The sequence below is a fragment of the Giraffa tippelskirchi genome, chromosome 3 (genome assembly GCF_054371585.1).
Source record: "Giraffa tippelskirchi isolate mGirTip1 chromosome 3, T2T-mGirTip1v1.2.pri, whole genome shotgun sequence".
Classification (NCBI taxonomy): Eukaryota; Metazoa; Chordata; class Mammalia; order Artiodactyla; family Giraffidae; genus Giraffa; species Giraffa tippelskirchi.
This window is the reverse complement of record NC_137277.1, coordinates 107,645,219-107,670,257: the sequence shown is the minus strand read 5'-3', so window position 1 is coordinate 107,670,257 and position 25,039 is coordinate 107,645,219. Positions and strand designations below refer to the sequence as shown.

The 25,039-nt window shown below is 39.9% G+C and overlaps 1 protein-coding gene across 18 annotated transcripts in view; it reads left to right on the top strand.

The window, feature by feature from the left end:
* The window catches only part of LOC145542948 (uncharacterized), a 564,353-nt gene that overhangs the window by 96,576 nt on the left and 442,738 nt on the right, over positions 1–25,039 (top strand). For 2 of the 18 annotated variants that reach the window (XR_014080295.1, XR_014080289.1), the window contains one exon: positions 22,432–22,505. The exons of 15 other annotated variants lie outside the window; for them this stretch is intronic. The gene's annotated coding sequence lies outside the window, so the exon portion shown is untranslated. Of the gene's footprint in view, positions 1–14,041; positions 14,103–22,431; positions 22,506–25,039 lie in introns of those variants that run through there. One more of the 18 variants, XR_014080296.1, reaches the window with a different exon arrangement.

The following is a 25,039-nucleotide window of genomic DNA, read 5'->3' as shown; positions in this document are numbered from 1 at the left end:
GTAACTTAATCCAGAGTACACATCAGAATGCTGCTCAGTTAGCATTTGAAAGACTAATCAGGACTTCACTTTCTGAAGGCCATGGGTGTAAACCTTCAACTACTGCTTTCTCAGTCTATATGAGCAGGTTAAGAATGGCTGGAAATTTTATTTCATTGATGAAATGTGCAATGTGCCAGATATGTGGGTTGCTGCTGCTGCGATGTGCCAGATATGTGTGTTAGTTAGAAATATTTTACAGGCCCCTGACACCTCCACCCTTGCTGCAAAATTAGAGGCACCCTGCTACGATTCTTTTTCTGTGTCTTCTGTTCAAACCTGGTGCACTTGATCCAAACAGAAGCTCAGCTGAATTCTGCTTCTGGGTGATTGTGTCACCACTTGCCTTAAGTGGCTCTTTCTTTGGTGGGTGTGAGTTGCATGGAGCCATAGGACCAAGCTTCCAGGGACATGTTTCCAGTGTTTTCTGTAGCCACTTGGTAAGGGCTTCCCAGGTGGTTCTCAGTGGTAAAGAATCTGCCTGCCAAAGCAGGAGACTCATGTTTGATCCCTGGGTTGGGAAGATTCCCTGGCAGAGGAAGTGGCAACCTACTCCAGTTTTCCTGCCTGGGAAATCCCATGGACAGAGGAGCCTGGAGGGCTACAGTCTCTGGGGTCACAAAGGAGTCAGACACAACTTAGCGACTTAGCAACAACAAGCCACTTGGTAATAATTGTTAGGAAGTGTTGCTGAGTTTGGTGTGAAATTTGCTTTCTATGTACATGCAGTAAGTAACCTGGAACAAGATTTTGCGGGAGAAGCCCTGCTGTCTTCCAGATATCCATCAAAGGGAATTTGCTAGATGTGTGGGTCAGTTCACCTTACTAGGCATGCATTGGATGTCTCTCCCCCCTCTTACCCCCACCTCTTTTTTACAAAAATATTCAGCCAAGGAACTTTGAGTGACTCGTAACTGCTGGGTCCCCTTGAGCAACCTCTGGGCTGAATGGAAGTTGGTCACAGACTTTCCCTGTGCCCATGCCTGTCTGAAAATAAAAAGTTCATACCCAAAATAATGGTAAATATTACTATAGTGTTTCATGGGGAGATGAGACTGTCAGATTACAAGCAAAACTTTAAACTTGCCTTTAGATTTCTTTGTTCCCTCTCCCCAGTATCATTTCTCCTGTCCGACCTTTTACATTTTCCACATACTGTTTTTCTTTCCATTTCCCCACTTTTATAAAGCCTCTAAAATCTCATTTGTTTATAGTCCACACACTTGCAGCAAAACAAAATTGTCCATCTATGCCCCTGGCACTGTACAGCTCTCCTTGTTATAAACGAGGAGGGCTGGATCCATTCCCTTTATAAACTCTTGAGCAAGAAGTTTCAGAAGGACTATGCATTTTTGATTCAAGGCATGTTTTCCCCAGAATCCTGCTTCATGGCTTTTTGGCCCTCCACAGTGCACTCATGTGGTCTCCACACATCTTAGGGCTGCTGATGTGTTTTAAGGGCTTCCCAGGTGGCACAGTGGTAAAGAATCTACAGTCCAAAGAGTGGCAAAGAGTCAGACACTACTGAGCCCGTATGCACGCGGTGTGTTTTGAACAATGTTGAAACCAAACACGGCAAATACCGCAGGGGTGTGTCCCAAGGAGAGGACGTTTTCCCCAGAGAGCACTGGAGTCTCTGTTGCAGTTCCTTTGGAGTGGTGTCAGCAAACCATACTGAGTGTGAAAAAGATGTTTTGGATGGTGTTTACAGGGCCCATGGATGCACTTCTTGTTTTAGAAGCATGAGGCAGATCTTTTCATCACGGAGACTGTGCTGCTTCAGGCCTGCCCCCAGTGCAAGTCTGTAAGGAGCCTGCCCAGCTCTGAATGTTCTCTCCTTGAGAAATGTGGTGTGCTCTCAGAACTTTAACCCCTCAAGCCTCAGGCACTCACTGTCCACAGAAATATCTTATGCTTCCCATGGAGTACATTAAGGTTTGCACTTTGATTATAATTGCTGCTGTTCTTGACCACTTAGGTTATTTTTGATCCTCTTTAACACCCTGCAGGGTGGGTATTATGTAACATGGAGAGGGAATGTGGTCTAGTGGCTAAGGGGGTAGGGTAATAGCAGAATGAGGACATTTTGCTACTTGCCAGCTCTGTATCTTTTGGTGATTATGAACTCCTTTAGAACTTTGCTCATCTGGAAAGTGGGTATAATAAAATTACCTTATAGCATGTTAGTGAAATACAAATGAGATAACATACATAAACTGGCAGGTGTGCAATTCAGTTGGATTTATCTTTCCCTTTCCCTTGCCTTTTGCTTCTCTTCTTCCCTCAGCTATTTGTAAATGCTGGCTTGAAACTCAGTATTCAAAACACTAAGATCATGGCATCCAGTCCCATAACGTCATGGCAAATAGATAGGGGAAAAGTGGAAACAGTGACGGATTTTATTTTCTCCAGAATCACTGTGGATGATGACTGCAGCCATGAAATTAAAAGACACTCGCTTCTTGGAAGGAAAGCTATGACAACCTAGACAGTATATTAAAAAGCAGAGATATCATTTTGCCAACAAAAGTTCGTATAATCAAAGCTGTGGTTTTTCCAGTAGTCGTGTACAGATGTGGGAGTTGGACCATAAAGAAGGCTGAGCGCCAAAGAATTGATGCTTTCAAACTGTGGTGCTGGAGAAGATGCTTGGGAGTCCCTTGGACAGTAAGGAGATCAAACCAGTCAGCCCTAAAGGAAATTAATCCTGAATATTCATTGGAAGGACTGATGCTGAAGCTGTTAATACTTTGACCACCTGATGCGAAGAGTTGACTCACTGGAAAATACCCTGAAGCTGGGAAAAATTGAAGGCAAAAAGAGAATGGAGTGGCAGAGGATGAGGTGGTTTAGATAGCATCACTGACTCAATGGACATGAATTTGAGCAAACTCTGGGAGGTAGTGGAGGACAGAGGAACCTGACATGCTGTAGTCCATGGGATTTCAAAGAGTCTGACATTACTTAACAACTGAACAACAACACGTAATTCAGTAAATGTTAGTTATCATCCTCATCCTCATCCACGTTTATAGAGTTTGGAAGTGGGATGGCTGAGATTCAAAGCCAGACTTAACCTTACAAGCTTCTGCATGATCATATTTTATAACAAAGATAACAGATGACCAGAGTTAACATTCTATATTGAGCTCTAAAAATACTTGCTAGGTATTATTCTAAGCACTGTACATATTAACATCTTTTATAGTCATGTCAACCCTATGAAATTGGTACAGTTATTACCATTATCCACATATGAGGATAGAGAAACTGAAAAGTTAAGTGACTTGTGCAAGATTCCTGCTGACAGTGGTGAGCCTGCCACTGGACCCAAGAGTGCAGGCTGTTAACTATTCAGTGTTCTCAATTACTGTGTGCATGTGACCTGACACTATTTTTCAGAAGCCTTTCCTAAGTAGTTTTGGCTTCAATCAGCATGTTGAGAGTTCCGGTGTGAGAGTCTGAGCCAAGTAAGCATGCCAGCAAAGCTGGCTGGGAGAGTACACCAGGGTTCTCTCAATAAATAGAAAGAATTTATCCTCCTGTTGAAAGAGGGAATGCTGGGAAATTCCAGCATTGTGCTCTAAACATGGAGCCCAAGTTTAGTCTAGAGGTGGTGACTGTCAGGGAAGGAAAATTTTGAGTAAAGTTACTGAGTCACGTAATCAGATTGCTCCCTGACTCAGCTTCGTGGATGATGCCTGACTGGAGGCCATAACAAACAATGATGTTAATAGTTTTTATTTATCACAGCTCCATGAGTTATCTGTCATGACAATCATTTGAGGTAAATATTATGTTTATATCTATTTTTCAGATGAGAAATTGAAGTACAGAGATGTTTTAAAAGTACAAAGACATTTTAAAAATGTGACTATGACCATCCCAGTGCTGGTAATGGTGGGGTGAAGGTGTAAATCTCAACAGATAGACTCCAGGGCCTGCCCCACTTCTGTGGAAGTGATTCTGGCACAGTGAAGCCATACGAACTGTCAGAGGCTTCAGATCAGCCATACCACAAAGGATGCTGCTTTTCCTAGCAGGGGCCCTAGGGAATTTTCTGAAAGAACCAGGACTTGACAGTGATGTAGGGAAGTTTTGTATACTCTGAGGTCTTATCAGTAAGAGAAATAACTAAATAGGGCTGAATAAAGTGATCACCTTGGTCCTCTTCTATCCCAAGATGGTGTGGCTGGAGGAAACACTCACTGGAGAAGAATGATTGAATCAGAGACTCTGAAAGGAAGGTCACTTTTGTCCTATTGAGAAGGCCAGGCCATCACAAAATGAAGCACTTTAAAGAAGGCATGTTTTGTAATTTGCTCTAGTTTGAATAAGAACAGTTTTCTGAGTAAAAAATTCATAATGGAGGTTCTGCTATCTTTTGTAAGTGGGAAATGGTAATAATTGGGTGATGTGGCTGGATGGTTATGTTTCTTTTCTCTAGGCCTTCATTCTGACTTTAGCGAGGATGGTTTTTAATTATTAAGATAATGTCAGACCAAGTCGGCTAGCCCTAGTTTGGTCGTTGGTAATTCTGTTAGAAAAGCTTGCATCATTTGCTCCTTGTGCTTTCATGTCAGAAAAACCTTTACCCACCAGGTGTTTTAAATAATATAGTTTAGCTCCAAGACCTATATACACTGTTTTCTTTATGCTAAATTAGTTTGCTTAAGAAAGGCCTCTGAGATAGGTAAAGTGAAAAGCATTGCTCCCAAGAATCCAACCAACACAACCATTTAAAACCTAATAAAATTGTATTTGCATAAGAGAATGAATAGTATCTTATTATTCTAGTGAAAGTATAGTTTGTGTTTTATTTCACTTAGGTTCGCCTTTCTATGAGTCATAAATAAGAAATGCCAAGTAATAAATACACTGTACAAAATGCATTTTAATAATACTAAAGGGTTTCATTACTGTGACTATAATCTGGAAATGTAAATTATGGCTGATACTTGAACCCTCATTTACTGACTTCAGAGGTTCTGGTTTCACTGCTAAAATGCTATAGGATTATGTTAACTGTTTACAGAATAAATTAGCTTGGTATGGCAAAATTGAAGTTCCTTGTGTTTGAATATCTAAAAGATAATATCAAAATCTTCAAGGAATATATCATGATATCTAATGTTGTATGGTCTTGATTTTTTTAAAAAATGAAAACAATCCATACTTGAAGGTAGTAAATTGGAAATTTACCCAAGAGAAACCAAGCAGCTGTTTTTAATAACTCAGGTAAATTCCAGTCATGGGAAAATCTCGGTTACTGCCCAAGCTGTTGGAAGTCTTGTGTGTTCAAAGGCCTTGGGACTAGCAAAAAAACTCCTTATACAATCTTTTCCAATCCATTGTTCTTGTTTTGTTTTCTGTTCTCTGTATTTACCTTCCACTTCAATGAGTCTGAAATTTTGAATATTTAGTGCTCCAGAAATAAATTATATAGCCCTGTGTATTTGTATTAATGCCTTGCTGTTGATCTGTAATGCCCTTTCTAAAACTCCATGCAGCCACATCCTCCTTTAAGTCCTGGACCAAAGGCTACCATTTCCATGAAGTGCTTTAGCTCAGTAGCTGACTCTCTATGAAAGTCCTTTCTAAGTGGTTTACTTTTATTCATATGTAACAGGCATTACATCAATCCTTATTTATGATTTAAGAAATTTTATTTTTGATTTATGATTCATTTTCAATCACACAATTCCGATCTTTCAAACTAGACTGTAATCTCTCTGAGGACAAGGATCTTGTCTTAAATTTATATGTATGATCCAGATTGCTTAGCAAGTGCTTTACATGCATTTGGGATTCAGTAAATATTTGAGTAATTGAACACTGAATATATAATTGAGTGGATTTCTAACAAACTCGTCTAGTCCAGCAGATCACTTGTTCATGCTTGAGCAACTTCTGCTTTTGCTGCTGTAAATGTCCTAGGTTTCTGCCAGCTATTAATGGAATAATTAAACATGAGGAATGGATGTTGTTCTTTTGAAAGGACATCATATAGTACTCTTGGAATTTGCTTAGTAACGTCTGTGACTTATGTTTTCAGTGTACGTTTCACTCCTATCATAAGAAGGTTATGAATGTATGTGTGCCTGTTTTTTTCCAGGGCAAATTAGTAAATTTTATTATTCCTTATCCTCGTCCCACAGTATTTTGCTTTAACCCAAGAGGACTAGAGCTTCATTTTTCCCTCTCAGGGGGAGAAAAGTGGAGATTACTATAAATACATAGCTACATCCTTGGATCACGGTGGTCAATGCTTTTTCTAGTAATATTGTCCTTCTCCCCTAGAATGCTGTTCATGATCCACATTGATCCAGGTCCACCATTTTGTCTATGAAGCAGCTCAAAAGTTACCTCTGCCTCAGTGCCTTACCTGACCAGTTCCTCTCTGGACTGTTTACCTGTTTACACAAAGTTCCTTCACTGTGTAGAAACATCATACATACTATATTATTTCAGCATTCATAAACTTACTTATTCATACAGCAGATATTTACTACATCCAAGCACAGTAATAGGCAATGTGAAGTTGAAAAGATGCTTCAGATACATCATGTCTTCAAGAAATGTGTAGTATTTAGAAGGAAAGATTACACATAGTAGTATTAGTGAGTACCACAAGTAGTAGTAATAACTACCACAAAAAGGCACAGATGGAACAATAAAGAAGCTTGGAGAAAAGAGAATCTATTTTAAGGTGAGGCTTCTTGGATTAGGTTGTCGTTTGAATGGGACCCCAATGGGCAGGTAGAATTTGAACACCTGTTTAGCTTATTGCTTTGTGCTATTTCCATTATAGACTAAATAGCATATCTACATGAATAGCATCAGCTTCTTTCTCACTCAAGACTTCAGTGAGGAAAGAATTAGCAAGGCTTTGTAATGCTGTCAAATGAAGTATACTGCACAGTGTATGTCTGAGAAATGAAGATTATACCAGCAGTCACATAGGGAAGAAGAAGGCGAGTTTTACATCACGTGTTTAGAGAGCATCTTTCAACTCCTCCGCCTCCTCCCCTCCATTTATCTGTTTCCCTCCTCAGCCTGGAGGCGGTACGTACCTTCTCCAGAAGTGCTCCCCTCCGTTATGAGAGCTTTACTGGTTCTAACCTCCCACCCCTGCATCCGCTGGGAGTTTTTCCCTGCTGCTTCCCCATCTTCCCTTCTCATGAAGCACCATTGATCTCCTTTGAATGTTCCCACCCACTCCTTAGTGCTAAACAAAAGCCATTATTATGAGTCAGGATTTTACTGCACTCAGTGGTTATCAGCTTCTAACCTTCTTCAAATTCTGTGAGAGATTATAAATAACAAAATTTTGGTTATGCTATAATTATTTTATGTATGCATGTTTCATCTCAGTTGCGTTGTAACTCCCTCAGGGGGTGGGCCACATCTTCTGATTCTCTGACTGCCTGTCTTCCTTCTTTCCTGGCACCTGGTATGGTGCTGTCTGCACAGTAGGCTATACAGACACAGAAGCAAAGCTTCTTCCCTCACAGGCAGGGCCCTGGGCTTAGGCACCACTCTGCCAGGTGAAGCATAAGCTGCAACTAACTGATGTTTCTGCCATTGACATAATAGCTGAGACCTCAGTCCTCACTCAGGCGTAGAGTTTGCTTCCGTTGACACCAGAGACTTCAAAGCAGATTTTTCTAGTGTCTTGGAGTATGGAACAAGGTTTGAGTGTGATGCAACCCTCTGCATCCCCTGGGAATTATCGTGAAGGAGCTGAAGACTAAGGAAGGTGAGATCAGAGAACATTCCTGTCTGTCCCTAAGAAGCCAATGCCGTTCAGTGTTAGCCACAACTGATATTTATTATGGCAGTTTGACCCTTCCAGATCCAAAAAGAAAGCATTGTGACAAGTCCTATTCATTAATTCCCGTGGTAGATGCTGACATGTGACATGCAAATAGTTGTCCCACCATCGCTGTCATAGTTCATTTCCATATGTTACATTTTATGGACATAATAAATGTACATATGGTTTGTTTCCCTCTTTATGGTCTAATTGCTATAAATAGCCTAGAGCTCTTTTAACTGTATTGAACCATCATGTATTACAAGATTGTTTATTCCTGTCTTCTGAAGAAACACATGGAATTAAAAAAAATTCTGGAAATGAGAGTCCAGCGTTTGATGAAATGAATACCGTAAATATATCTGAGGCATAACATTAGCAGCATATAAAACACATAGATTTTGGTCTCTAGCCACATAGGGAAAAGAAAATGTTTGCCAGTTGATGTTCATTCCTGGATTATAAAGCATTTGGATGTTAAAGGCAAAATTAAAACCATTTAAACTAGGTCTACCACCCAGAATTAGAGGAAACTACAGGAAACACTCTTTAAAAATTGTTTGTTTTTTTTCCTTTTTAAAGAATACAGATTTGAGAGGGCCACAGGCAGCTCTAGGTCTTTAGCTCCCAGCAACAAACAAGTAAACAAACAAAAGAAAAGTCAGCAAGGGGACAGTGGTTTGAGGGTAGAATTATTTAGGAGTCTGGCATTTAAAAATAACAAATAAGCAAAAAACATGCCCTAGATATGAATAGTTCAAAGTCTGACTGAGCTGTGTGTCAGGCACATCTTAGATGCATAGCAATGCAATAGAGCCAAAGGTTCTTGGTGGCCATTGAGTACAGGGCCACTGAACACTAGACATGGTATGATTCACAAAGCTAATTCCTGGCAAAGTGACAGCTAATATTTTCCTTCCAACTATTAACCAGGTGCTCTGTTGGCTTTTGTTCTCTAACATCTGTTTTAGCATTTCTGGTATCTGAAAGCCGTTTTTAGAACAGTCATTTTTGGAATAAAATTTGTGACTTTTGGGAAGTTTTGCTTCATTGTTAGTAAATTTTACCTGCCTATAAAAACTCAAATGTTGTCTTTTTGCCTGTAAAAGCATTGTAGTATGTTTTCTCCCTCTTTTACACAATTACCATTGAGATATTTGTGTTGAAAGTAACAGCAGGATTGAGGTACCATTAGGTAGACATAGGCTTGGAGATTGGGGAATACCCAGATTCAATCAGTTCTCCCCCTGTGTTTGGAATCTGTGGAGATACACATATAGGAAAACAGAACAGAGAACTTTATTATTAGCTTGCCTTTTTGCCAAAACACCATTGAAACCCCTGATAATTTGGTCCAAAGGCATAAGGGGAACCTTATTGTTTCCCAAGTCCTGAACCCAAATCTTGCAACTGGTGAACAAGAGATAAAGGAGATGAGGGCCCCAGAGGGTGAGCAAAGAAGCAGAATTGCAGTGGGGACGCTGCTGGGGAGCAGGGTGGCGTTGGTTGTTTTTACCACTCGTACTGCCGGGAGACCACCCAGACTGCTCTAGAAACAGTGTTTTGCTAGGATGTGTTATGTCCCTGTCTTTACTCCTTCTCTTCCCTCTTCCTGGAATGCCACTTCTCACCTTTCTTTACCTGCCCAGTATGGGCATGTGCTTTAAGACCATGCTCAGGCATCATCATCTCTCCTTGGAGTGAAGTAATTGCCTCTTTCTCCATCTCCAATATTAGCCTTTTTTTTTGCTAAAAGTTCAGAAATTTGTACATTATATAAAATTTATCTACCATTATGTTTGTAGATATACTTTAAGTTTCTCGAAAGCAGGGACCGTATTTTATGCATCTGTGTCTGTCTAGCTTGGTATTTGGCACCCAGGAAGACTTTAATACATATTTAAATGATCTAGTTGGTACATGAGGTAAGCAATGAAAATAGTCAAATCTGCAATCTCTCATACCTTTTCCACATACCATTGTCCAGTTGGTTCCCTAAATTTATGGTCCCTAAATGTAGATTATTTGTATTTACTTTCCTCTTGTTTTATCATTCAAGATCTTTAAAAAGAATTCTGTCATTATTCCTCTAAGTTATGATATAAGGAAGTTGAAAAGGCATGCCTTCTTGCTTGGATATAAGCTGTTGCTATAGAAATATTGATTAGTACAGGGTCAGGAAAGGACAGAGGCTAGTTATTTCTGTGGGGGAAGCTCTTCTTACGTTAGTGTGAATCTATTTATGAATGCTCTCTGGGTTCACTTTCCTGTGCTATCTCTGTATTCACATGTACAACTTTATTTATAAGGATTCCATTTATTATTTTATTAATTCATTCAATAACAGTTTATTAAAAATCTACTAAGTGCCAGGCACTATGCTAGGCCCTAGGGCTACAGCAAGGAGAAAAAACAAATCACTGCATTCGTGGGGTTTTATTCTAGGAGCAGGGAGATAAGTTAATATGTTTATTGAATAAGAAAAATCAAGCAAGGTAATTGGAATAATAAAGGAGGGATGGTGTGAAAGTGCTCTTTTATATAGGACTGTCAGGGAAAACTTCTAAGTAAAGAAATGAATGAAATGAGGAACCAGCTGGTTCTGAATCTCTCCAGGAAGCATTTTCTGCATGAGGACCCTGGGAAGGTAGTGTGTTGGTGTATTTAAGGACTCACAAAGAGACTTTGAGAGTTTGTAAAAATCCAGACAGGCCATATCTGGGATATTCTTCATTTATCACTTATCAGCTTTATCAAAGAAGAAATAAAATGAGTGGTTGGTGTGTGCTTACAGAGCCTGTGCTGGCTCTCTTTGTTTTCTCTGGGACTCCTTGTAGCTGGTGGCTCTTCCATTCATCACCTGGTCCCCAGGCTGAAAAATTCATCCTCAGTCCATTCCTTTTCTTGATCTCTTCCATCCAATCAGTTGCAAAACTGGCTATTGAAGTTTTCCATCTGTCCCCTGTTATGACTGCTACAGCATCAGCCTTCATCATTTCTCACGTGGTGCACCACAGTGATTTCCTAACTGGTCCTCTATATCATGATAGACTGACTTATCTGAAATGAAGTCTGACTCTTTCACTCTTCTACTGAAAACCCCTCAGTTGTTTCCCTCTGGACAGGACACAGTCAAGTAGCTTTCATATTTCCTTCCAGGATGTTATCCAACCTCATGGATGATCTTACCTGTCTTGGGCTTGTCTCATTCAGAACACTGAACAGTTTGTAACTCCCCGTACCTGCTTTTTTTGTCCCCCACCTCCATGAATTTGCTTAATGTTGTCCTTTGACTGGAATGTCATCCACCACTTCCATGGCTGTGAGAATTAAATGGGATAATATGTAGAGCACATTGGAGAGAGCCAACGAATTATCCACGCTCAGTGGTTAAAGGGCAGATCCTGAAGCCAAATTATAATACCTGCATTTAGAGTATTACAGAAGTCACTTAACACCTTTGTCTTAGTGTCCTCTTCTGTCACAAGGAGATAATAATAGTGTCTGTCTTGTAGATTGTTACAAAGATTAAATGATATGTAAAATGTTGAGAGTATTGCTCAAGAACAGTTAGTTCTCAAATAGTACATAGTAGTTACTATTATGATTCATCTTGGAGATTTGCCTCAGGTATTGTCATCTCTACCTATCTCTTTTTAAGCTGAATTATTACCGCCTCTTCTTCATTGCTTACATAGCACCCGCTTCATTCATTTCATTTATTCCTTCACTCATCCTATAAAACTTTCTAGAGCTCCTACCAGATGTCATGGCTTCCTGGGAGAAGTGAAGACACAAATAAGACTACCTTCAAAAAAAATCCCAGTCTACCGGAGAAGACAAACACACTGATGTGATACAAGCAATATGACAACTATGATGATGGAAAGCATGTCCATAAATGTACACATAACAAGACCGGATAACTACAAATGGGAACCAAAGTCCCACCATTGCTTTATTTTGCCTGTCTTCTAGTCTGACAGTGGGAATTAGGAAACAGTCCTTCATTTCTGTTTGGCTGTACTTTTCCACGCAGCCCTTTTGGATTCAACTTTCCTTTTAGTTTTACCAGCAGTCTTCACCTTTCCTTTTCTCATCAGGTTTATGCTGTGTTCTGAGGGGTAACAAACTCAACCTCTGTATGGGGGCCAGTAAAGTACTGGAAGTGAGGGAAGCAGGTTTGGTGGGGACAGGGGGGTGTGATCATGCCCAGTGGACAACAGTGAACCCCCTTCAGCTAGCTGTTACCATGAGGAAAGGCAGGCAGATAATCCTATATTTTAAAATAACCCAGAAGTCCAGATTTTTATATGGAAGCTCCTAATTCTTAAAATGGTATTCACTCATTAAAACAAAACTGAAAACACTATATTGGTCAAACAAAACAAGTTTATGAGCTGGGAATTGTCTTTAGGGTTTTGAATTGTAAGTTCAGATGAATATTTTCTTTTCTCTGTCTAATTTTTGTTTCAAAAAAATTTAAACCTACAAAAAATGTTGAAAGATGTGTATAATGAACATGCATTATACGAATACCTATATCTACATTCAACAACTGTCCACATTTAAATCTTTTTCTCTTCCTTGGATATCAGTTTTTTACTGACTTTTTTGCTTGTTTTTTGTTTTTTAATTTATTTTTTATTGGAGGATAATAGAAATAGATTAGCCTGTGTGAATTTACTTATGATGCAGGGGGCTCAAATGCGGTGCTCTGTGGATAGTCACTTTTAATGAACCATTTGAAATACATTGCAGACATTCTAACACTTCACACCTAAGTAGTTCAGAATACATCTCTCAAGAATAGGATTTTTTTTTTAACTTATTGACAACATATTAACATTAACATTCATTTAATTATACGGTTAGAATGTAATTGTTATAGCATATGCTTTCTTAACATGAGCAATGATCTTTCTCCTTCTCAACTGGTGTGTTTCCTTGAACCAGATGTACCCTTCTATTGCCACTAAGGTAAAAACATTCATCCCTCAGAATTTATGGGGAAGTACAGAGTCTTGATTTCATGATCTACCCCTATTTTATTTTTATCCATTTTAAATATACCAGTGTGTACATGTAGATCCCTAACTCTCTTCCTCCCCCTTCTTCTCCCTTGGAAACTGTTAAGTTCTACCTTTATTTTAAAAAAGGTAATGTTTAATACAATGCAGTGCTATATTTCCTCCTGGCATCAACCTGTGCATTCCATTTTTTCATGCCTCATACTATATATGTAGATTTATGGGAATTGGATGTTGTATGTATTACTCTGGATCCTCTTCCCAATTGTTTCCTCCAGAGAATCATTAGCTTCCTTGTCCATGATTAATTTTTCTTTTAGTGACCTTTCTTTTCTTCTACAGTGCTTGGTTTTAATTAATATGAACTTTTTTTCCCCTTGTACTTTTCAGATTTCACTGTAAAGCTTTCTTGAACAGGTCCATTAAAATATTTTGCTTGTTTACATGCTTGCTTTTTCTTTGTTTAAATGTCAGCATCGTAAGGAAAGAAATACAGCTTAGACGAACGTTTCAAAGGATGCATGTGAAGAGAAACCCCTAGGCTAATTTCATTGTGTCAGTACTGATTAGAGTGGGAATATTTGAGAAGGTCTAAATGGCCATAAAAACGTTTTTATCAATGTGCAAATGGAAATGTGTCCATTTTAGAAGAGGAGACTTGACTCATTACTTGCCACATCCCCAGATGTATTGGATGAAGTGCCTAAATAATATCTTTCCCAGAACTGTTATAATTGTATGTCTATTGATGCTTGAATAGCAGACTCTTCAGTTTTATTATAGAATAATACCAATGCTATCAGAAAGTGCCTTGCTTATTTGGGTTGTTATCTTGTTGACCACATGTAGAGTTAAATGAAAAAGAATTAGAAGTTGACTGGTATCAGCTAATGCTTATGAAAGCACTGATACTGTATCTAATACATGGTGCTGCTGCTGCTGGTAAGTTGCTGCAGTCATGTCCGACTCTGTGCATCCCCATAGACGGCAGCCCACCAGGCTCCCCGTCCCTGGGATTCTCCAGGCAGGAACACTGGAGTGGGTTGCCGTTTTCTTCTCCAGTGCATGAAAGTGAAAAGTGAAAGTGAAGTTGCTCAGTCGTGTCTGACTCTTAGCGACCCCCATGGACTGCAGCCTACAAGGCTCCTCCCTCCATGGGATTTTCTAGGCGAGAGTGCTGGAGTGGGATGCCATTGTCTTCTCCGATCTAATACATGGTAAGCACTCCATAACTGTTAGTTTCTTCAGCTCCAAATAGAAATCATTTTATTGCTTTGACAATGCAGTAATAATTAATATTCATAATGAAGACTGAGGAGCTGCTTGATTCTTCAGAATCATTAAAAAGGTTTAATTATATTTTATTATGTGTATTTCATTGTAGTTAAAAAAATATTTTTGGCTATGCTGTGTGGCATATAGGATCTAGTTCCTCTTCTGTGTGCATCTTCTGTGTGTCTCTTATAAGGACAATTTATTTTACTTTTCTATTTCCCAGTTTCTTCACCCATAAAACGGGACTGATAATAACAGTAGCAGCAGACTTCTGATCATTAAATGGATTATATGCACATGTTAGAATAGTGTCTGGTTTGGAGGAAGCTTAATGGCTAACTTCTATTATGATTATTATCATCATTACTATTATTATTATTCTTGTTATATAGCTATGTAATAGGAAATAAGCTGGTCTTTCAAAGTTTTCTATGACTTGGTGAGGACCTTGCAAGATATAATTTTAAGGCAGGGTGATTGAGTTGAGGAAAAATTGAGAAACTCAAGAAACAAAGCCAGTGAGGGCTAAAAAAGGAATTCTGGAATAAAAATGGTACTTCATGTTTCTTTAAAGAGCTTAGTAACTGAGCTTGTTTTTACTGCTAAATAATAAACTGTCAAATTTAGCAACTGGCTGCTTGCCCTGATCAAGGATTTGCAAAAGTGGGGGAAGGACAGCTAGTTGTTAAATAAAGCTATTTTCAAATGGTTTATTTTTCTCTTACATACAGACATATGTGCTTATTACCTGTCAGAAGCTCTGAGGCGATCCCCTTTCTTTTGATTCAGTGTAGAAATCAAACCAAAATGTTGGTATAACAGAGAGAGAAAGGACATCTGCATCCCAATAGTGCTAAAATGGAAGTGGTAATAAGGCCACAGAATTCAAAGAATCTGAAGCATTTAGCCAACTTAGGAGGACCTGGTGAGAGGCTAATTCAGGATTTCCTTGCAGGGGGATCTTTTGTAACAGGAGTTGTTTCATTGGCAAGAATCATATTTATCTAAAGCCTGTTCAAAGAGCAGCTTGGAAACATGGACAGCCAGGCTGTGAAGAAGCTTTCAGGACATGGAAGGAACGCCCTTTGCTACGTGCCCTCTTAGAAAGGTGTGTGACTTCCAGACATTTGTCTGGGCTAGACAGCTTGTCCCCAGACTCACAAACAGCCAGCCTCATACTCTGTTCTTTTCTGAAAGCCAAAAAAAGCTCTGAAAATACAGGAAGGTTTTTCATAACTGATTTGGGAGTAGAACCTGACCTTAACTCATATAAAGTTATCGACCATCCTTACTTAGCGAGTGCATTAGTTTGCCAGGACTGCCGTAACTGTGGTAACAAGGTACCATAGGCTTTAACAACAGAAAACTTTTCCCTCATAGTTCTGGAGGCTAGAAGTCTAAGATGAAGGTGTGGAAAGGGTCGGTTTCTTCTGAGATGTCTCTCCTTGGCCAGCAGTTGGTTGTGTTTTCTCTGTCTTCACATGGTCCTCCCTTTGTGCCTTTCTGTGTCCCAATTTCCTCTTCCTATAGGGACACCAGTCATATTGGATTAGGACCCACCCTAAAGACCACATTTTCAGTTAATTACTTTTCTAAAGTCTCTTACCTCCAAACACAGTCATATTCTGAGGTACTGGGTGTTAGGACTTCAACATATGAATTTGGAGGCGACGCACTGAGCCCGTAAAAGTAGAATATCAAAGTCTCTTGAAGAGATATCACTATATTTGATTATGGGGTGCTGACCCCACTGGTGGTGTGATGTTTTATGGTATATGTACTCTATCACCTTCTAGCATTACCTGAATTTAGAACTTCAAAACACAATTTGCCACTACGGTTTCCGACAAAGAGTTTTGAACCTTTGTAGCCAAGGTTTCAACTGAGGCCAGGTTTCTGCTGCTTGCCACAGTGCTCAGCTCTACAATGAGGGGATGAAGTCACAGGTCTCCAGGGTCCTCCTAACCTCTATCATTTCACTGAATTTATGACGATGGGAAGGGATGGTTTTTAAATAAATCTTCTAGACCAGTTCTTCTAATTGTGCTTGTCTCACTGGGTGATTTTCAAGGCAGGGCTGTATCTTATGGCCATAGAAAAAGGCTTGGGCTGGTTAGACAGGGACTATTCTGGAGTCCTGAGTGCCTGGGACATTTTCCAGAAGTATAGGGTTGGTATGAAGAGGTCTTTCTTGCTTTGTGAGGAGGGGAGTGACTGGAGGAGGGCTAGATGGGGTCTTACACATAGAACAAACATAGACAGCTGGGCAGGGCCTCATTTTAGGGCTTGTACAAGATAGACAAAAGAAATCCCACTGGACAAGAAATAGGTTCATTTGTAAAGCTTATGGGGTGTGGAGTGCTGGTTTCCCCCTTTCATTCTTGCTGATTGAGAGCCCCATCAGTCCTCAGGAGATATGAGGGGCATAAATTCTCTGCTGTTTTCAGGTCAATAAAGAATTCAAAATATTACATAAAAAAGCTCTTAGCAGTCATTTTTAGCAAACTTTGAAGAGCTGGTTAATGCCATGTGAGGTCTGAAGTTTTTATATTTTTGAGTGAAAGAGCTTTGCCTTTCAAAATAGTAATTGCAGATATGGGGTATTAGACTTTTAAAGTATGTTTTGATACCAAATATCTCATTAAAAATAAAATCCAAGAAGGAATACCTAAGAGAATGGTGCTGACTTGTGTTTGATGTCTTGTTGCAAACTGAGATAAAAGGCATGTTTCCCCCAGTTTTTAAAGGATTTCTGTTTTGCAAGAGTTCTGGTAGCTTTGTTGTATTATAAATTTTTAGGTACTCCCCAAACACATGGTCAGATAGCTTAAAGGAAGATCACACTGGAAGGATTTGAAGTCTTGGAATAAAATTTGGTGCTGTTCAGACTCATGTCTTGTCTTTTCTGGATTTGAGTTTCTCTGGTCATTGGCAGTACCTTGCAATTGAAAGCAAGATGACCAGATCTCCAGAATTAAGGCTGAAGGCTATGGAGGGTCAGAAGAAGTAAGCTTATCTGGTCTCAGGAGTGGGCGTGTCCACTTGAGCTGGATGAAAATCAGGAATACAGCTTCAAAGTTTGTTGCGGATGATGACCAGAGCTTGATTGAGGTCAGTTTGCTTGGAACCAGCCCATAAGCAAGGTAGAGGGTGTATGTGAATAAGGACACGAGTGAGTGGACGGTCTCCTTAGTTGTCCCTGAAGAATGGTCAATGCAGAGGAAACTGCCATGCATATACCACATCACCTCTTAAAAATCTGCCCTGTTTCTAGTAAGAAAATTCTTATTGGATCACACACCTCTCTATACTCTATTTCTCAGAGTCATCAATCCAGCAACAGGCCTGGTCACTATACTTTTGTGGTCAGGCCAGTTCTCCATGCTTCTTTTTTGTTATGGCAGCACCATGACAGTAAGGCTGAGATGGAGCAAACCTTTGGCAAGTATGAGTCATGTTCACAGGTGACCTCAGGTACCCTCAGGCCTGCATGTCTGACCTCATGGATGCCTCCAGCAAATACCTGCCCTTCCAAGTTCTGCTGTGTTCAGAACTGAGCTTTATTCATTCCTCAAAGGGTAACAAAATTCAAACATTTACGGAAGGGCAGTGGCGCATGGAGCTTCTCTCCTGCTTTTCTGCTGTCCCTTTTCACACCATACTGTGTCTGAGGTTGGCTTGATTCACCCATGTACCAAAGAGGGCACTTATTGGACTGTGGGTGTTTATACCATGCTGCTCTTAACCCAGGGGAGTTTCAGTTCTCTACTCAGTGACTCCAGAGGTAGCGTTTGGCATCCCTGTTGGTGAAGCCAAAGTCTGTGATGCTGAACAACCACAGTGCAATTAAGCTATCAAGATATACCTATGAAAACTAACATTAGAGTGCCTTGTGGGATCAATAAGAGATACATTGTGCATGTGTGCTAAATTGCTCTAGTTGTGTCTGACTCTTTGCGACCCTGGACTGTGTGTAGCCTGCCAGGCTCCTCTGTCCATAGAATTCTCCAGGCAAGAATACTGGAGTGGATTGTCATGCCCTCCTTCAGGGGATTTTCCTGATCCAGGGCTCAAAGCCATCTCTCATGTCTCCTGCATTGGCAGGTGGGGTCTTTACCACTAGTGCCACCTGGGAAGCCAAGAGACACATGAGTGGCAGACAGTGGATGATAGAGACTTCAGAGGGAAAGAGAGGGTAGACAGCTGGAGTTGACAAGGGAGGCACTAGGTAAGTGCCGAGTTCTGAGCTGAGAATTGAAAGTGAGCCTGAGTCAGGAAGGAGCTGCTTTTGATGGACAGAACAGTATGGGCCAAGGTGGAAAGTTGGACTGAATAGTCCTTATTGGAGACCTGTGATTGATCAGTCAGATTGTGAAAGTCTGATATGTAGTCAGTCCCCCTTCAGACCCAGTAAGTTGCTATTGGTTTATCTTTTGAAGTATTTTCAGGCAATTTTCCTTCTCCAGAATTCTTATAATCAGAAACATATCATCAGTAGGTCTGGGCCTTAACTACCTCCTCTGGCCTCTGGATCAGTCCAAATTCATGCCTGCAGAGCAGAATGGAGCCCACTGACTCTTGTGTTGTTTGTACAATTTCTGCTATAGCCTCTAATCCATGCCATGCCCTGAGGGCTGCCTTTGGAAGGCAACCATCTTTAGGGGCAGGAGGGCCTGCCCCCCACCTCCAAGAGCCCTGAGGGAAAGAGCGGAGGAGAGGAAAATTTGTTGTAATTTCATTATTTCTTATAGCATTCTTTGCATGCAATAACTTTTTTGATGACAGATTATTTGCCTTAAAAAGGGCATTTTTTAAGTTATCTAAGTGGGTAATTGGATTTATTAGAAGGAATTTGTAGTTCAGAGTGATAAATACATTAACACTTTATCTACTCCCCAGTGTCTAATTGTGTCAGGACAATGATGTCTGCTTGTGAAGAACAACTTTGTAGTTTCCCTTGGGAAAAAATGTATCCCCCAGATGGGCTAATTCAACTAAGTTATATTATCTTTTTAATGTTAGAGTAAACACCTTTGGCTCTTGTGTCCTAAAAGACTTCTTTCAAGTGTACCATACATCTAAATTATCTCTTGAATTCATTGTTTATTCAGCTGAAAATCAAAATGTTATTGGCAACTGAATGAATTCCAGACTAATGAAACAAGATATTTCTTTATTGGGGGAACCTTTATCTAATTGAAGTACGCACCAAGGTCCTCATACTTAGAGGAATATTATACAAAATGCTCTGGATCACATGTACAGAGAGAATAGGGGAACTTTCCTGTAAGGTCAAAAATCCTGGTCACACTGTGTTTCTAGACACTTTAAAAGAGTTACTCACTAGCCTTTTCTGCTGTTACTCAGTGTCCTCTGTAGCTTTGTCTCTGAAGTAGCTACACAGTTAGAGTTTGTGCCTGAGCTGTGTTGGTGGAACAAAGATCAATGTTTAGTATAGAAGCTTCTCCTGGGCCAATTCAGAAGCCAACTAGCTATTCCTTCTGAGTCATATTAGAGGATGGGTGCAGCAATGCTCCCCTGGATGAGTTTGGATGCCACGGACTGGTCTACTTCAGAAGGAATGAGGAGTTTTCCTATGCCTATGAGCCATATTTCTAAGAAGGTTGAAGTACAGACTTGACCCTGTGTGCACTTATCTCCCCCAATATCATGTTTCAGAAACAGTGTCTGGTCACCAGCTTTTGTGCTTTGGGCCTCAGGGGCCTCCCTATCCAGAGTGAACCTTAGAGCTAAGAATTCCAGACACACTCATGCTTCATCTTCATGACCCACAGACCTCGTGCCATTCCCACCAGCTGCAAAGAACACTGGGAAACAGCAGCCTGCCTACCTAATAGTCCTGCCTTGTCACTTTGGGTTTTTTTACTTCTTGTTCACAGGTTACTGGTCAAAGTAAGTCACAAAACTGATCCCAGAGTTTTAAATGAAATGCATTAGCTCTTCTGCAATGAAGCTTGCACACTTATGCACAGTACTGTTGCCTTCTCTCTTTAGTTCCCTCTCACATACTGCTGAGTCCTGCTTCTAAACTGTCTCAACTTTCTGCACGTTCTCCGAACTGGCCTTCATTCTCTGACTCTAGAGGTATCTTGAGTCTACTTGACTACAGTAAGTGAGGGAAACTTCTCTTGAGTATTTCTCAGCATCTTCACCCATTTTTCACTCTTGCTTTCAAATCTCAGGAAAGAGGCATCCTTCTCCTTTGTCACTATTCTCCTAGATCTCATGGCCTCCTGCTTCCCCTGGGATCTTGCTCTGCTGGTTATTCCCTTTATGCTTCAATGTTTTCTTCAGAGGCATCTCTGGACATCTCCCTCCATTTGACAAACATGTTCAAGTTGCCATTAAGTAAAAAAAAAACAAAAAAAATACAAACTGAAAAACAAGCAGTCAAAATAACAAACACCTCCTCCCCTGCAAGACCCTTTGACCCTGATACCACCTCTTTACTTTCCTTTGCTGACAAATAGTCTGTACCTACCACACAGTTCTTGGAATCTGGCTTGCAACCTCAACTATGCTCAAACTATTCTCTTATTGGTCACCAGCACCTCGTAGTCTCTAACTCGGAAGACCAAATCTTAGTTCTTGGCTTCTTGACTCTTTCTGCAGTATGAGACATCTTGGCCATCCACGTTGAGATGCGCTGAATGTGTGCTTCCAAAATTCAAATATTGAAGCCACAATTCCAGTGCAATGGTATTTGGACATGGAACCTTTGGGAAGTAATTAGATGATGAGGATGGAGCCCTCATGAATGGGATTAGTGCCCTCATAACAAGAGACATGATAAAGATGATCTCTCCTTCCATCAGGTGAGAACACAACAAGAAGGCAGCCATCTGCAAAGTAGGAAGAAAGGTCTCACCAAGAATCCATCCATTCCAGTACCCTGATCTTAGACCTCCAGCCTCTAGAACTGTGAGAAAGAAATGTTTGTTGTTTAAGCCACCTATTCTATAGTATTTTATTACAGCAGCACAATTAAAATAAGACACACACCTCAAAACTTCAGTTGAACTTTGTAATGCCAAGTGTTTCTATGCATCTATGATTCTTTATTACTACTTTTAAGACTTGCCCTTTGGTCCTCCTCCTGCTTTCTAAATAAAGATCTCCTTCTTCTTAGTTATCATTTCTCTCCCTAGCAATAGACTTTCTCTAAGTGATTGCCATCTGGTCACTTGAATTAAAATAACACTTCTTGGAAAATACCTCCAAACCCTAAATCATAGCGATGACCTGTCTTAGACCTGCATTTTCAGTTGTTTGCTGCATATTTTCACCTGAAAGATGATTCATTGATTCAAACTCAAACTAAAGGTGATCAAAGCTAAACTCACTTTTTTCCTCTTTATTGTTATTTTAGTTCATTCTTTCATCACCAGTGATGAAGAATACAATACCTTCCTAACTGGTTGCTCTGATTTTCAGTTCTCATTTTCATAATTTATACATATATGGATAAATTTCATAATGACAGGTTATTTTTCAAGCTTTGGCTCTGTTTAAAAACTTTCAGTATCCGCTGTTGCCTACTGAATTAAACTTAGCCAGAACCTTGCCTTTAAGGTGCTTTGCAGTGTGGATACACCACACCTTTCAGACTTATTCTTCTAAAGCTCTCTACATATTGCCCATGCTACAGATGAAACTAGCAACTCATGGTTCCATGAATGTGCTTTGTACATTCTTGTCTCCATTTCAATAAACTGACATGCAAAAATGGTAAATAATAGATTACTCTAAAAATGAATACTAGTGGATTCACCCTAATGACTTGAATTCATGAACCCAGAGATGACATTTGTCCCTAAACTGTCTCTGAATATAGCTAAGAAAAAAGTTGAGTAGGGAGGTATATATTTGTTACTAAAAGTTATTTGTCTTTGATCATTACAATTTTTTAATATATGTCTTCTCTCCCTAAAGAAGACTGTAAGTTTCTTGTGGACATTGCATGACTTGCTCTTGTTTATATCTTCTAAAATATGAAGAGCACATAATAAATATTCCACATGCATTTGTTGAAGGGGGATATATGGATGGTTAAAAAATGGATAACATGCAACCATCTTTTGAGATAAAATATCTGTTATTAATATTTATCGTGCAAGCCTGGTTTCCCGTTCCCAGAAGAAAGCTTTATGGTAAACATTTTAAATCCTAGACAAATGGAAATTAAGCTGCTCTCAAATTTATCTGGAGATTACAAAGCATTTTGTGAAGTTTTCCCATTTTATCTTCCAGCTTAATTTTCATCTGGAAAGCAATGGCTCTAGCAAGTTGTAGATGCCAGCTGGGGAAACTTTGCCATTTATAGCGTGAGTCATTAAGCTTTTTCACAAATTTTCCAAGGTTTTTTGAGGCTGGTGATAGCTTCAAGGGTAATGGACATTCTCTATGCCAAAAGATGTGAATTAATGAAGTAAAGGAAACATTTATCTCTTATAAATACCCAGGGAAGTTTTGCCAAATCTCTTCAGGTTGTCTGTTTTCTCTTGACGTTTTCTTGGAAAGAGTATATCCTGGTAATGAGAATTGCATGTGATTAGAGAGACCTTTATGAACTGATGCCGACCTTACGTGGCCATCATTAGGTGTTTGAGGGATAGCGGAAGTTGAGATAGTATTTGAGACACATCCAGAATATATAGGAAAATGTGATCAGTGAAAAATGTGCAACCTCTAAACTAGGTCTTCATATCCAATGCAAAGTCATATGATATGTGTGTGTAGTTATCTATATGTGAAATGGTAATTAAAATGCTGAAAATAAGCATTCTAGAGAAAAGCCTATCCTAGTAAAAACTGACAAAGGCTGATATCTTTAAAGTAAAATTCCTGGGTAGCTAAGGATATGATGTCACTCTGGGTCCTTGTTTTTATTCTCTGAGTGAAAAAGAAGAGAGTTTCAGTTATTTGTGCACTCTATCCTAGGTGGTTTTTGTGTCCACATAACTAGATAATAGACTTTACTTGGAGTCCACATAAAGATTTCCTCTTGTTTACTCTGCCTTCAACTCAGCACATGCATGGCAAATTGGAAATGCTTTTTGCTCTTATTTCCTAGGCCCTAAAGTCCCTTATTCAATTCAGCAAATTGATCACTGGCCTAAAGGGCAAGTAGAACTCTCTCAGCAGTTTTGTTTTGTGGTCTTTATGGTACCATGACTCCCAGGTAGCTAGAACACACTCTTCCATCTTCTCTGGGATTTGATTTTACTTTTGTCTGTTTTTCTTACCCTGTTGGAGATATTCCCTTATCCCACCTTTTACTGTGACTATTCTTTCTTCTGCTTCCTTTGTTTTCAACTGTACAGTTCTAGATGCCTGGAAGTTAATGTGGCTTGTTAAATATTCTCTGCACAGAGCCCGGAGAAAGGTACTATAAATGTCAGGCAAATAATGATAAGGAATCAAGTTCCGCTCTGTGCTTTTGCCTCTTTCTGGCAATAAGTTATGTAATAATGTACTAAATGATCGATTGGCAGCCTGGTGGGGTGAATGCACTTCTTTTGAGTGCTTCGTGAACACCCTGAAGTGACTTAGGTAAGGGGGAGAATAAAAACAGTAATTCATGTCAACTCTTATCCACTTGAGAATTCATGTCCCAAGAAATTTCAGTAGAAAAATCTAATTTCTCATCCTCAATTGTGTTTCATTTGCATTCAGAGAGGGATACTTTTCTGGTCTGACTGCATAGGGAGGGAGTTCAGAGCTCAGAGTTTACGTTTTTTTCATTTCCCATTTACAGTGAGTGCTCACTAAGTTCATGGCACTGCCTGGAGGGAAAGTGGAATTAAGAGTAAAAGCAGCTGGACTGGTGTCTCTCAAAGCTTCTTCTACAGCCCCAAATCACCAGAAGTGTTCTTTACCTGGAACCCACCTAAGGAGTCCTCTCAAACAGCTAACATCCTAATCTTATAACCTATGTATATAAAAGAGAAAAGCCCATTGTCATTAGAGAATGTCAACTATTGATATAAATGATAACATTGATAATCCCAGATCCCAAAGATATCATAAAATACACTTTCTTCCCATAAATTGTTTACAGTTTTGTAGAGAATATTTTGCTCATTTAAAAACAGTGTCACAGTCTATAACAAATTTCAGAGAATAAACACAGAAAGACTAGGGAAAGTAAGGTCTGCATGGGCTGCAACTATTAGAGGAAAATCTTGTGGACATGGTAGAGTTGAGCTTGGCCTTGAAATAAAGAAGACCTGTGGCTATACTGTGCCAGTGGGGTATAGTGGAAAGAGGAGGGGTTTGGGGAGCAGTTGGGCCTGGTTTGAATTCTGCTTGACTACTTACCAGCTGTATGACCTCATGCTAGTTGCTAAACCTGTCTGCATCTCAGTTTTCTCCTGAGAAGGTTGTGCAGAGTTACCTAACAGGCGCTGTGTAACTTGTACGTGTAATTGAGTGGAAGACTATGGAAGAGAGCCCATTAGGCAACTGAAGGTGTAGGGCACAGGGAAGTGAGGCTGCTGATTGGCTAGGTGACCTGGAGAGGAGTGCAAAATAAGGTTAGATTACCAGAGAAAACAGAGGATGTAGGTCACACGTTCTTGAGTTATTCTAGTTAACTAGAATTCAGTTAGCTGGAGCATGCAGTTCTCTTGTGTGAGGGAGTTTATTGTATAAATGGGCATGCTCTTCACTGTGCTTCAGGTCTCAGCTTGGATGTCGATCTTCTGAGTCCTGCCTGTGCTCCTATTACACTGCATTGCAACTGCTTTTCCCATGACTGTCTCCCACTCTAGATGGGTGTGTTTCTTGAAGAGGGCTCAGACTGTGCCTATCTTATTCACTGTTGTATCTGAGCACATAGCATAGGACCTGGCTATTT